The 12,417-nt window shown below is 42.7% G+C and overlaps 1 protein-coding gene across 19 annotated transcripts in view; it reads left to right on the forward strand.

The window, feature by feature from the left end:
* Positions 1 to 12,417, forward strand: part of ATP2B2 (ATPase plasma membrane Ca2+ transporting 2) — a 397,487-nt gene that overhangs the window by 195,400 nt on the left and 189,670 nt on the right. Inside the window, exon 1 of one of the 19 annotated variants that reach the window (XM_077786061.2) lies at positions 7,815 to 8,017. The exons of the other annotated variants lie outside the window; for them this stretch is intronic. The gene's annotated coding sequence lies outside the window, so the exon portion shown is untranslated. Of the gene's footprint in view, positions 1 to 7,814; positions 8,018 to 12,417 lie in introns of those variants that run through there. 19 annotated transcript variants of the gene reach the window in all.

The following is a 12,417-nucleotide window of genomic DNA, read 5'->3' on the forward strand; positions in this document are numbered from 1 at the left end:
GTGACGTCTTAAGCTGTTCTAAAATCATTTCACAAAAATATAAAATGCTGCACAAAAAGTGAATGCAATCTTTCATGATTGCTAGATTGTATTTTTGTAATGTTTTAATGCTTTGTAAGTATCAACATTTTTCTTGTTCTACTGGAAACAGATTCTTTTGAGATTTTCAAGATTATTTTAAAATCACAGTGGTCAGCATTTTATTTCCTAATTCTAGATTTTTTTTGCTCAGATGCTCAGGCAAACAATATAAGCATGGATTAAATTTAATCTGGGGGGATAAAGAGAAGCAAAATAAACTTCATTATTATTATGAACATATTGAATTTTTAATATGGAATGATTGGTTTCATATTAATCTCAAATCTCAAAACTAAATGGTTGTCCTGAGAATTTCTGAATTCCACCTGGTGAAATGAAAATGAACTCATTTGTTCAGAATGCAACTACTGAAAGCTTATTACATGCCCTGCTTGTTCCTGAGCCCCAGCTGGGTGGGAATTGCTGCCAGAAGGCATTGGGGGGGGTTTTACAGTGGTTTCTCATCTTCAGACAGAGTCAGTCTGAAAAGGGCAGTGACTTTTCTTTGCACTGTTCCATCCTTAGGGGAGGTAATGTTTTAATTCTGTGTTTATATATATTTATATTTACACTTTCTGCTCTTCTGGACCAATGAGATTCAAATTTTCAAGCTGCTGAGTGGCTCCCATCTTCCAGCTGAATGGTTGGATGCAGGATGAGACACAGGCAGGGAATGAGAAATCCATCTCTCCTCCCCTGATTTGCATTAATGTGTCACTGGGGCAGAATTTCATCCCCCAGCCCATTCCCTTGCTCTCAGCTCACTTCTTGTTTACAAGGAATGGTTGGCAAAGTGGCTCTGGAGAAATATTCTGGGATTTCAGCCTTTGTGGCACAGGGATGAAGCAGTGCCTGGATGCCTGCTTGTCTGTGTGAACCATTCCTCAGTTTGGGAGCAATGCCTGCCTCACCATGTGCTTTTATAACCTGAGAGCTTTGGTCACTGGGGTAAGGGCAAATTGTCTGTTCCTTTGTGTTCCTGCATCATCTTCTGAAAAAAAATCTTTGTGTGTGCGTGTTTTAGTGGTCTGAAAGGAGGATTCTGCAGGTTCCATTTCATTTTAGAAAGTGCTTTTATTCCTCCTTTGGGAATTCAAGGATGCAGACTGTGAAGGCAGAGTGGTCTTTGGGATCTCTGCAGCTCTTGGTGCTCTAAGGAACACAAAGAGAGGCATTTTTATTGTGATGAATTTTATTTAGTGACATTTTTATTGTGATGACTTTTATTTAATGATTTTAGTGACTTTCAGAGAAACACAATGATTTATTAACCAGCAGTCACCCTCAATCTGTAAAATATAAAGGTCCATAATAGGGACACTCAGATGTTGGTTTTACCTGATCTGGTAACTGGGGGCAAAACTTCCATGCAGAGGCTGGTGAGAGCTGGGGCTGTGCTGCCCTTGCTAAATGCTGAGCAGCATTAGGCTCCCTGAGCAATTAAAGAGAAATATTTTAAACAGAAGCAATCACCACTCAGATAACTGGGAAACACACTTTCCTAGAAATGCCATGTGTTAAGGGCTGTGACCACCAGCGCTAGAACCAGCTGAAAATTCTCTTTTGCTGAATAGTTAATTAAAAATATGCCTTAGTTTTTTAATTCCATGTGTGTGGGCAACGAGGCTGGAGAGGGGCTAGGAACACAAACTCTGTGAGGAACGACTGAGGGAGCTGGGGGTGTTCAGCCTGGAGAAAAGGAGACTCAGGGGTGAGCTTATCACTCTACAACTCCCTGAAAGGTGGCTGTGGTCAGGTGGGGTTGGTCTCTTTCTCCAGGCAGCACTGACAGAACCAGAGGACACAGCCTCAAGCTGCACCAAGGGAAACACAGGTTGGATATTAGGAAAAAGATTTTTACAGAAATAGTGATAAAGTTCTGGAATGGTTGCCCAGGGAGGTGGTGGAGTCCCCATCTCTGGGTGGGTTTAACAAAGCCTGGATGTGGCACTGGGTGCCAGGGTTGAGTTGAGGTGTTGGGGCTGGGTTGGACTTATGGTCTTTGAGGTCTCTTCCAGCCTGGTCATTCTGAGAATTCTGTGGGGGTTTTTAAATTTTTATTAAAAAGAGCAGGATTTCTGTCTTAGAACTGGCCTTCATCCCCAAAGCAAAGCAGCTATTAAAGGATGCAAGATCTTTTCCACGTTGATTTTACTGGATAACTGGACAAGGCAGTAGCTGCTGTTGAGGTTTCTTGGGAGATGTTTTTTTGCCAGTCCATGCTCCAGAGCTTGGCTTTGGGAACTGCGTGGCTGCTGTACCTGTGAGATCTCCAAGAGGAGCCTGAGAGGTTCCAGGAGCTGCAGCTGCTCTGGAAATGCAGCCTCACTCCTGACCCTGATGCTCTGGAAATGCAGGATGGTGCTGTCAGGTGTCTGCTGTGGCTCTGATCATTCAGATTATTCTGATTATTCCATGCTCAACCCTCGTCAGCCCTGCTTGTGTTTGGATTAAGGGAACAGAGCCTCACTCTGCATTTCCTGCTGTACAAATCCTCATGGATATGTGGAATATATATATATCTTATGGATATGTGGAATATCCTGAGCTGGAAGGGACCCACAGGGATCACTGCATCCAGGACATCCCAGTAATCCCACCCTGTGCCTCAGAGCATTGTCCAACGTGTGCATGTCGTGCTGGATTTACAGCTGGGATCAGAGTATGGCAACTCCAACATGAAAATTGTGGAAAATAACCACTTAATTCTATCTGGGCAAGGTTTGTTATCTGGGATTAGTCAGTGAAATGGGATGAGGATATTTTTAAAGCGATGTTTATGTTTGGGTCAAACATTTGGGACATGCTTATTATAGTTTGTATATTTTCATTGTCATAATTATGGAAAAAGCATGGTGGGGGATGGATTGGGACTGTGAGAACAGTCCCAAAAGTGTACAAATGCAATCTTTAAATCCTGTTCTCTTGCTGTAGGAGATGTAACACAGCATGGGATTAAATGATAGTTTTATTGAGGTTGAAAGGGGTTTTGCAGCTTTGTCTTCTGCTGTTCTACCTATTTCAAAAAGCAGACAAATTACTTTAAAAGACTATTTCTTCTGAAAAAAACACAGTATTTTTTTCGGAGCCTTAGAAAGTAGAAAACACCTACTTTTAAAACTTTCTTCTCAATCAAGAATTCTGTTCTTACATTGGAGAAACATTGTTGTGACAGATATATTTGGATGTATTTAGATTAATAATATTGCTTGATGAAATGTTTGACGGGACACAAACCAAACAGTGGTATGGACACTGGAGAAGAGTACAGATAAAAGGAATGGATAAAGAGAGTGATAAATTTTACCAAGAGAGTATTGAATCAAAATTTGGGTTCCAGTTGACAAATCTTTAGATGTCAGTGGAGCAAAATTGTTTTGTTTTGCTTATTCACCTCTATTTATGGAAAAAAAAAAAATAAACCCTCTCTCCCTGCCCTGTGCTCTTGTAACACATCCCAGCATGGTTTGGGTTGCAAGGGACCTTAAAGCTCATCCAGTGCCACACCCTGCTGTGGGGATTTAGCTACCATTCATGATGTGAAATATACCCAACCTGCATAAAAATGTGGAGTTCTAACATGTGTATTTGTCCATGAGCTGTATCACAGTGATGGTCAGCACTTTGTGACAGGTTTGTGCAATTATCTGTAAAATCTGGAGACGCCAGGCGTGCCTTGCATGTCTCATTCCCCTTCTGGGGGGAGTAACGTGACACTTCATGAAATATTAGTGCTCAGCCTCTGCGTGGCTGAAAAATGTGCTGTGTGGGACAGCTGGGTACTGCTGCAACAGCACAAAAATCTGTGCACTTGGGCTTGTTTTTCCCTTGCTGGAGGTGAGGTGAATCCCCTGTGCACACGTGGGTTTTGGAGCTCATTGCTCAGGGGAGCTGGCGGGATGCTGGGCTCCGGCAGACTCTGGGTTGTTGGGGTTTGAGGCTTCAGAGCTGTGGGCTCCCCACCTCATAGCTGTGGTCAGAATTCAGAGTTCTTACTCCTTTTGTCAGAATTCATAGGTTTTACACCTGTGCTGTAAAAGGCCTACAAACACCTTTTGTCAGAATTCATATCTCACACGTTTTTCAGCTCTGCTTACACAGAATTGGTGCATCAGAATTGCACAAAGATGCAAAGATCTGATGTAAAGGTCACCCCTGAAACTGTAATGGATAGGATTGTATTGATTGGATCAAGCCCACTTTTTTTTTTTTTTTAATTTCAGACTTTTGGTAGACAGTTTTTGTTTAAAAATAGTAGTTTATTTTAAATGAGCTGTTGTATTCTTGAATGACATTGCTAAATTTATGGAAAACCAGGTAAAGTTTAAAATAAATTAATTAAATTAATCTAGTTTTTCTATTACCTATTTCCATTTCTATTACCATTTTCCATTTAATTGTTTCTCAGTATTGTTACTTAATTTGTTCTTTGTCCCCACACATAAATTCCATCATCTCCGGTCCTCCTTTCTCATTCTTTGAAATTCCTCTCTCTCCTTTAGCCATGTGCCTGTGCCTTGATAAAATTATTTGATACATATTTCTTGTCTATTATCTTACATATAACTCTTTAAAAATTTAAAATCTGGTTTTACTGTTAAAAATTTCCTAAAAACTACCTGGTTAAAAAGCAATACTTTATCTGTTTGCGGATTCATCTAGGCCAGAAAGTTACATTTATGTACAGGAAAATGTGAATAAAAATGTGAATGTATCTGCCTAAAATGACAATTATATAATATAATGTGAAGATAACATTTGGTTACCCTGAGCTTCATGCAAATTTTAGAGCAGTGGCAAAAGTGACTTTCCCAAAATAATATCTCGGATTGGTCTTGAATGTCCTTTTTCCTATGCTGTGAACCAAACTTCTCCCCTTTGATTTCTGTCATTTTTAAACACTCCCCACCCCAATGCCCTTTTCTTCCCCCCTCTGTAAATTTATATAAAACAGCCTCAGAATTATTCAGAATGGAAAGTACCACAAAGGTAAGGGAAATAAATTCCTTCGATTCTTAAATTTAGCCTGCTCCGCTCAGGTTGGGAAGGGCTGCTGGTGAACATTTACCTTGTGGAAAATGGGATAAAAAAAAAAAAAGTGTTTATTTGTATACAGAAAGATACAGAGCTTGCTTTGAAGTGAATTTTTCCTTCTGCCCATGGGGGAGCAGCCCCGTGCCAGCTGCAGGCACTGGTTATTCCTGGCTGGGGACAGGCTGGCATTTGTGCTGTGCCAGGCGCCAGGTGTGCTCGGTGCTGCTGCAGGTCACGGTGCCACTGGGGCACTGCAGGGCTGTGCCAGCCTTCTGCGGGCACTTCTTGCCCTCTGCACAAAGTGTGCAAAGCCCTCGTAAATCACAGCTGCTCCTGGGGACGGAGCTGAGCGGGGCTGGGGAGCCCTGGCGGCTCCCCTGGGTGCTGATGTGGGATGTCAGAGCCTGGGCTGGATGCAGGGAGCTCTCCAATGGAATTGTGAGTTTATTTCGGGAGAAATCAGTGTAAAATGCCTGCAGGACACCAGGGAAGGGTGAGCTGAAGGTGTTTAAATCTGCCATAAGAAAGGCAGAGTGGCTCCAGCGTTTGGGGTTTACAGCAACCTGAAACCCAGCAGCTCAGCACAGTTTCAGGGCTTTCTTTCTCAGACTCCTGTTTGGACCTGGAATATGAATAAAAATTATTTTAAAATGCATAACAAATAGATCTTTATCATCTTTATTACTCCCACTTAAGAAATGAGTCCTCTCACCAACAGCATTTGCCTCTCAGTACTTAAGAATAATATTTTGTGAAGGCTGCGCATGCCGCTTTCCCGTTCAGCTGTAATTTTCTTTTATCTTGAGATATTTGCATGCCACAAATGTACTTTTCCAGCAGTTTAGTGCCATATTTTGTTCTGCATATTTTTGAATTTCTCAATTATCTAGGTTTTAGCCACTTATTTTAATAGTTGGGTGAAACTATTTTGAGTATTTTTGGAGTCTCTTTTTACAGTCCCAAAATTTAAAGACCTGGAACTGTTGGTTTCTTCACATGGAAGGTCTGTACATGTGAAATACTCTCTTAAAATTCTGCCTAGTCAAACTTGCATTAATTCACAGGATTTGATTTTCTCAGGTAAGTCTGACAGTGTTTCTTTTAAAATATCACAATATAATTCCTCTAGACTCTATTAAAAGTCCTTATACTTTTATAGGAGAAAATGTTACTCTTCACAGATACAAAGGTCTGTAATTTAAAGCAATCAGAAGTTAATTTCTATAGTGTGACAGTGATAAATGTAATTTGCATTATTAAAATATAATAATGTTTCCTGAGAAAATGAGCCAATAGTTAAAAAAGCAGCACTAAACTTTCTTACTTTTGGATATTTTATCATTATTTTATTTTCCTAATGCCAATTTTTTTATTGGTGGGAGAAAATGTTTACCTGTGAGAAAGTGCCTGAGGTTAATAAATAATAATAATAATAGTAGTAGTAACTTAGTGTGTGTATGTATCTTTTCCATAAAAGTATTGGTTTGTTTTTTAATGTGGATTGTCCCACTTGTCCCACTTATTTTTGTGTGGACATTCTAAACATTTGAGCTAGTAGGAACTTTCTTTTCCTTTCCTCTATACCTTTATTTCCTCCAACATTTAGAATAGTACTTCAATATATTTATGTTGATTACAGAAAAATCTTGTTACAGTTCAAGCTGTACAAAACCAGAGGGCCAGGCTTACACCTGGTGTCCGAACCTGGGCAGAGAAGCTGCGAATTGCAGCACTGGCTTTGCTGCCTCCCCTCTTTTGGGCTCTCAGTGGTTGAGGGATCGGTGAGGGAGGCTGGGACTCAGTTTCATCCTCTGCTTGATCCCATTTAATCCTCTACCTCTCATTTCCCCAAATATTCATATACCACAAAACGAGCCAGGTGCTCTGGGTGGTGTGTCCTTTTAATAACAGTGTGAAGGCTTCCTTTGCTGCTGGGTTTATGTTTCAGCACTGCAATAAATAACTAAAAAGATAAAAGGTGGTGGCTGGAACTGACGGCTCCCTGCCTTTTCAGCAGCATTTGCTCAGAGTGGTTGAGAGAAGCCCTTGCTGAGCTCGGGGTGCTGCAGAGGCGCTGGCGTGGCTGGGCTGTGCGGGCTCCCGGCTGTTCGGAGCTGCCCCGGCAGCCCGAGGCGCGCACCCGGCCCGGGCTGGGCACGGTGCCCCGGGCACCGGCGGCACGGGAACCCAGGCAATCCACCTGCCCTGCAAGGGGCAGTGTATTGTAAATACAGGCGAGCCCAATGGGAAGAAATGACCATGTCTGTCTCAATTCAGAAGGCTGAATGATTTATTTATTATAACTATGTTAAAATACATTAATATACTATATAAAAGGAAGATACCAAAACTACATACTCCTTTCTCTGACCCTCTCTCTCTCGTCCAGCCCCAGGTGGGTTGGATTGGCCACCAGGCTCAATCAATCCTCACCAGAATCCAACCAAGCACTCACTCCAGGTAAACAATTCTCCAAACACATTCCACATGGGAAAAACGAGGGGCAGAAATAGAAATAGTTTTCTCTTTCATTTCTCTCTGTGCACCTCTATGAAAAATCCTGAGAGGGAGAGAAAGGTGCTTGCCGCAGGAACGTCATTTTGCTGCTGGGGGTTGGCAGTAAGGGAAGGAAAGCATCGCCCCGCCGGCGGCGCCGCCTCCCGGAGCGCCCGCAGCTCCCCGCTCCTGCCTCCCTTCCCCAGGCTGCCCGTGCCGCCAGCGGGAAGGAGCCGGGGATCCAGCGATTCGAGGGGGTGGAGAGAAGCAGGAAAGGTGTGTCCCTGCCGCCACACCCCGGGGTGTGCTGCGGGAGCGCCGCACTCATCCCATGGCCAGCGCCGCTCCGGGAGCCGCGCTCACCTGCACGGCTCGTCCGCCGCCGCCCGGGGCTGCAGCCCTCCAGGTAGGGCACAGGGATGCTCGGCACGGCACTCGCTCCTCTGCTGCCCCGCGCCATCGCTCTGGGCTGTTTTGGGTTCTGCTTTTGGGTTCCAGGCGCGCACAAAGCTGTGTGCGCCCTGAGTTCCCACTCAGGGAACGAAATGTGGGTTGGTGAGAGAGGGAGAATGTGCATTATTAGTTTGCACAGCCAGAAGGCAAATGGTAATTGCTTCAAAAATGTCCCCTGCATTTGACTTTTAGGAAGGATGGGAATAGAAATGATTCATTAGAATGGAGCCATGTGAAAGAAAAATGTAACTATGCTGGATTTATTACCTAGAGATGATGCTGTAGTTGAAATATTCGTCAGCTGTTTATTTTCTCTTTAACAATTGTCACTGTAGCCCAGTACAAATGCAGTGTTTAGGATGACTTTCATAGATAGCAGTAAATGGCTGATATTGCAAGAAAATGTTTGGCAAGGAAATAAGCAGCTTACTAATGAATTTTAAAAAATAATCATGCTTATATTTCATGTAGATTTCTGTGCTGAAAATGTACATCCTTTCTTTTTAAACCTGATATTTTAAAAATCCATCAGCACCAGCTTTTGCCTTGTCAGAATTTCACATGCTCTCCTGTTTCATTCTTTTCTTGCTTTTAGACTTTATAATAGCTGTGAGTTTTATTTAACTTGAGCTCAGGCACCAATAAGAACAATATTCAGGTATTTGTTTTAGAGGTGAGAACATTTCTGAACTAACTGTTAAAGCTGTTAAATGAGTACAATTAGATGAAATATTTTAGTAAAACATAGAATGCATCACAATTCCTCCTTGCTATTGGAAGCAGGGATAGAGGAAAATAGATGACAATATTAATTTTGACAAAATGCAGCCACATTTTTCAAGTTGTCATGCTTAGTGTAGTCTAATTTTGCTTAATCCTTGATTTTTGCATGGATTCACAGTCAATTTTTAGCTGAAATTCAAATGGTACTGAATGTCTGGATAGGGTGATATATTTGGATTTGCAAATGCTTCTATGAATTTTATCACTTCTTTGGGAGGAATTAGCTAAAAGGGATTCTTAAAAATACTTTTTTTTTTTTAAGGGTTGAAGTTGGATGTGAAATATTGGCAGCCAATCTGCCATTCATCAATTTACCTGAGCTTTTTTCATCCCCTCCAGAGAGACAATTCATACTTTTAAAAACCTTTCTGTGTGGGCAAGTCTGCGAAACTGAATTCTGCCTGAAAATACCCCGAGTTGGTAAAGCATGGTTATGTAACCAGTATTGCATAATAATGCATTTAATGATATTCTAATAGGAGTTTACTTTTATCACTGTTTCTTTAGGAGAAAAGGTTGCAGGGCTGTGACTAATTACCCTCCTTCTTTAAGGTCATCAGCTGTCCTCGTTTTCAAGGACATCCCTTGCTAACAGGGACAACCCTGGAATCTTGGAGGCTTTATTGAAAATGGGGCAATGTTCTAATTTCAGAGCAATCCCATGTCAGGCAGACATCTGAGCAGTTCCAGAGCTCACGTGGCTCCGAGGACAGCGCCAGCACCAGCACCAGCTCCTTCCCTGGCGCACAAAGGCGTGCCAAACAGAGGTGCAGCAGCAGCCTTAGATGTAAAAAAAATAAATAAATTGGGTTTTCTCTTCAGACACGTGTTCATTTTTTCCCTTCTGTAATCCCACAGCCATGGGAATGGGTCAGCAAAATAGGGTTCGTTGCCCTGTTCCACTTGAATGGAAAGACCAGGCAGCAAATGCTGGAGCGTTGGGAGGAATTTTCACAGAGGCTGAAGCTAAATTTAAAGGAGGAACAGTTCTCTGCACTCTCTGTTCTCAGACAGTTGTCAAAAGAGAAAAGTAGGTTTTGGAAGCGTTCAGATTTGTTTGACGACTTTGTTATCTCCGTGCTTGAACTTGGGCTATTTTATATGTGCTTTAAAATAAGGAAGTCCTGGGATTATGTAAGGGGTTAGCCAAGTACAACACAGAGAAAGATGCAGGAGGGATTGAAGTGTGGTTTTAAGTGTGTGTGAGGACATCTGTGACTGCAGGGATCTCAGAAGGTTTCTGCTGGGGAGGAGATCCCTGATAGCTCAGCTCTGCCCCTCTGCAACAGGGATGTCTGTGAGGGCCTGCCTAGATTTCACTGAGCTTTCCTGTGCTTCAGGATACCTTGTGGAATGGTGTCTTTTATTGGAATGAAAGCTTTCTAATATTTTTAGCACAGAGACTTTAATAAACTTGAGGGTTTTAATGGGAAATTGTTAAAATATAAACTCCTTTGGTTTTCTCCAAATTTTAGGGACTGATGGCTCCATAGGCTTCATGGCACCTGGGACTTGTGCATGTTGGGTTCCAGGGCAGTTGTCCCAGAGAAAGAAAAAGGCCAGTGGGGTATTTAAATCCCCAGTGGCTGTAACTCAATGTGTGAGCACAGTAGGAAAGTGCATGCATTTTTCATGTATGGTGCTGTGTCAGGACACACATGGGAGACTTTCTTTTCTGGGGTTTGGGGCTTTAAATGTACCACAAACACACACACACTGCTTGTCTTTGTGTTATAGTGACAACAGGTTTTGTAAATAAACAATTTGAGTTACTGCAGCTGCATTTTGTAACAATATCCCTACTTGGTGTCAATTTATCAAGAGCTGAATGAGCTTAAAAGAATGTAGTTTTTTATTTACAGCACTTACCTGGGTAAGTGACAGGTCTAGTGTCCCATTACTTCCCCTTCTGTCATTTTGCAGGATAGAATTTCATGCATCTGCCAGCTCAGATTCTCCTTTGCTGGAAAGATTTCATGTACTCCCACTTCTCATAATTAGAATAATGGTGCCAAAATTTTCTCAAGGTTAAGAAAACTGCTGGAACCATAAAATAGAACATGAAGGAGCTGTAATTGCTTGGTTTTTAAAGTGAAGATGTGAAACTCCTAAAGAACGACCACAGTTTTTGTGGGGAATCAAGGGCAGTGTCACAACACTGAGGGCCCAGGTTTCAGCTGAGGTGAAGGAATGACTTTGCTCAAATGTTGAACCTGATGCATGCCAAGAAAGGCATCTATGCCAGAATTTGTAAGCTATTTAACACTGTGAAAATCAACTGAAAAGTGTTTGTGTTTTCTTTAGTAATTAAATAGGGATCACTTCAGTGATAATGCATCCTGTGCACAGAGTCCTACAGCTCTCCTTGCTGCTAATGGGATTTGCAAGTGTTGCAAAATCTGTATTCATCCAGCAGAAAATGTGCATCAGAGTGCCTTAGAAAGCTGTTCAGCCTTTATTTCTGAAACTTGGGGTGACTTCACGTTGCCCAGACTGGCTTTAGAAGAGCCCTGCTCTGAGCTTCCCTGGCCTCATTCCTCGTGAGCACCCCGGCTGTGTTTGGCCAGTGAGGTGTCAGGGCTGGCCAGCACAGCCAGAGCGCTCTGCTCCTGGGGAGCAGGGCACTGCAAGGTACCATAATGTATCTGGGGAGCAGAAATGAGGATGTTTGTTTCTAACCCATGAGGAACTGAGAGATCTGTGCTGCAGAGCAGTGCTGGCAGCTTTCCTTTCCCCTGAATCCCAGGGTGAAGGGCTGTATCCATCCCACTCCTTCCCTGCCTTCTCCCTCGGGTTGCACATATTTGGCGAAGGCTTAAATGCATCTCTTGCTCTTTAGCCACTTTCCTGACTCCTCCTTTCTCCAGTTTTGCTGCTTGCCTGTCTCTCCTGACACGTGGGGTGACAGCAGTGCCTCCAGCGGGGCTGTGGACCAGCCTCCCCTTCTCCACAAACCTCGCCTGCCCAGCTGCTGGAGCTGCAGCATCCCTGCTGCCCAGGAGCTGAGCACCAGGGGATGCTGGAAAACGTTTCAGAGCTGAATTCAAATCCTCTCCCACTTGTTACCTGTGCTGCCACCTGCCTCCCTGTTGCTTTTTCTGGCTGTGTGCTGATTTTATTTTGGTTAAAGATCACAGCCACAGCCTTCACGCACAAGTTCTCTTTATTGACACTGTGGCCACACTGAAATGCTGATTGTTTTAGTCCTTTGTTTTTCCACCACTGTACATGATCCCTGCCCACCTCTCAGTGCACCTTTCCCCCCAGCAGAGCCCTTCTGGATACATTTTGGGCTTTAGGAAATTGGTTGAGTCATTAGTCTCTGAATTCTGCTCTGATTTGTATTTGTTTCTTGGTATCTGTCTTTACCAAAGCCTCATTCTTCAAATTGTGTTTATGAAACAGAGGGAGAGGTGATTGATAATCTGTTTTACTTTATCCTAAATGGTCGTGTTCAGTTTTAGGTATTGCATTATCCTGTATAATGTAAAACTTCCAATATAGCAGAATTTAATATTGCTGTAAGTATTTTTGGGAATTATGCAACCTGCTAAAGTAGGCAAACAATTT

This window comes from Lonchura striata, chromosome 12 (assembly GCF_050655825.1).
Source record: "Lonchura striata isolate lonStrDom1 chromosome 12, ASM5065582v1, whole genome shotgun sequence".
Taxonomy (NCBI): Eukaryota; Metazoa; Chordata; class Aves; order Passeriformes; family Estrildidae; genus Lonchura; species Lonchura striata.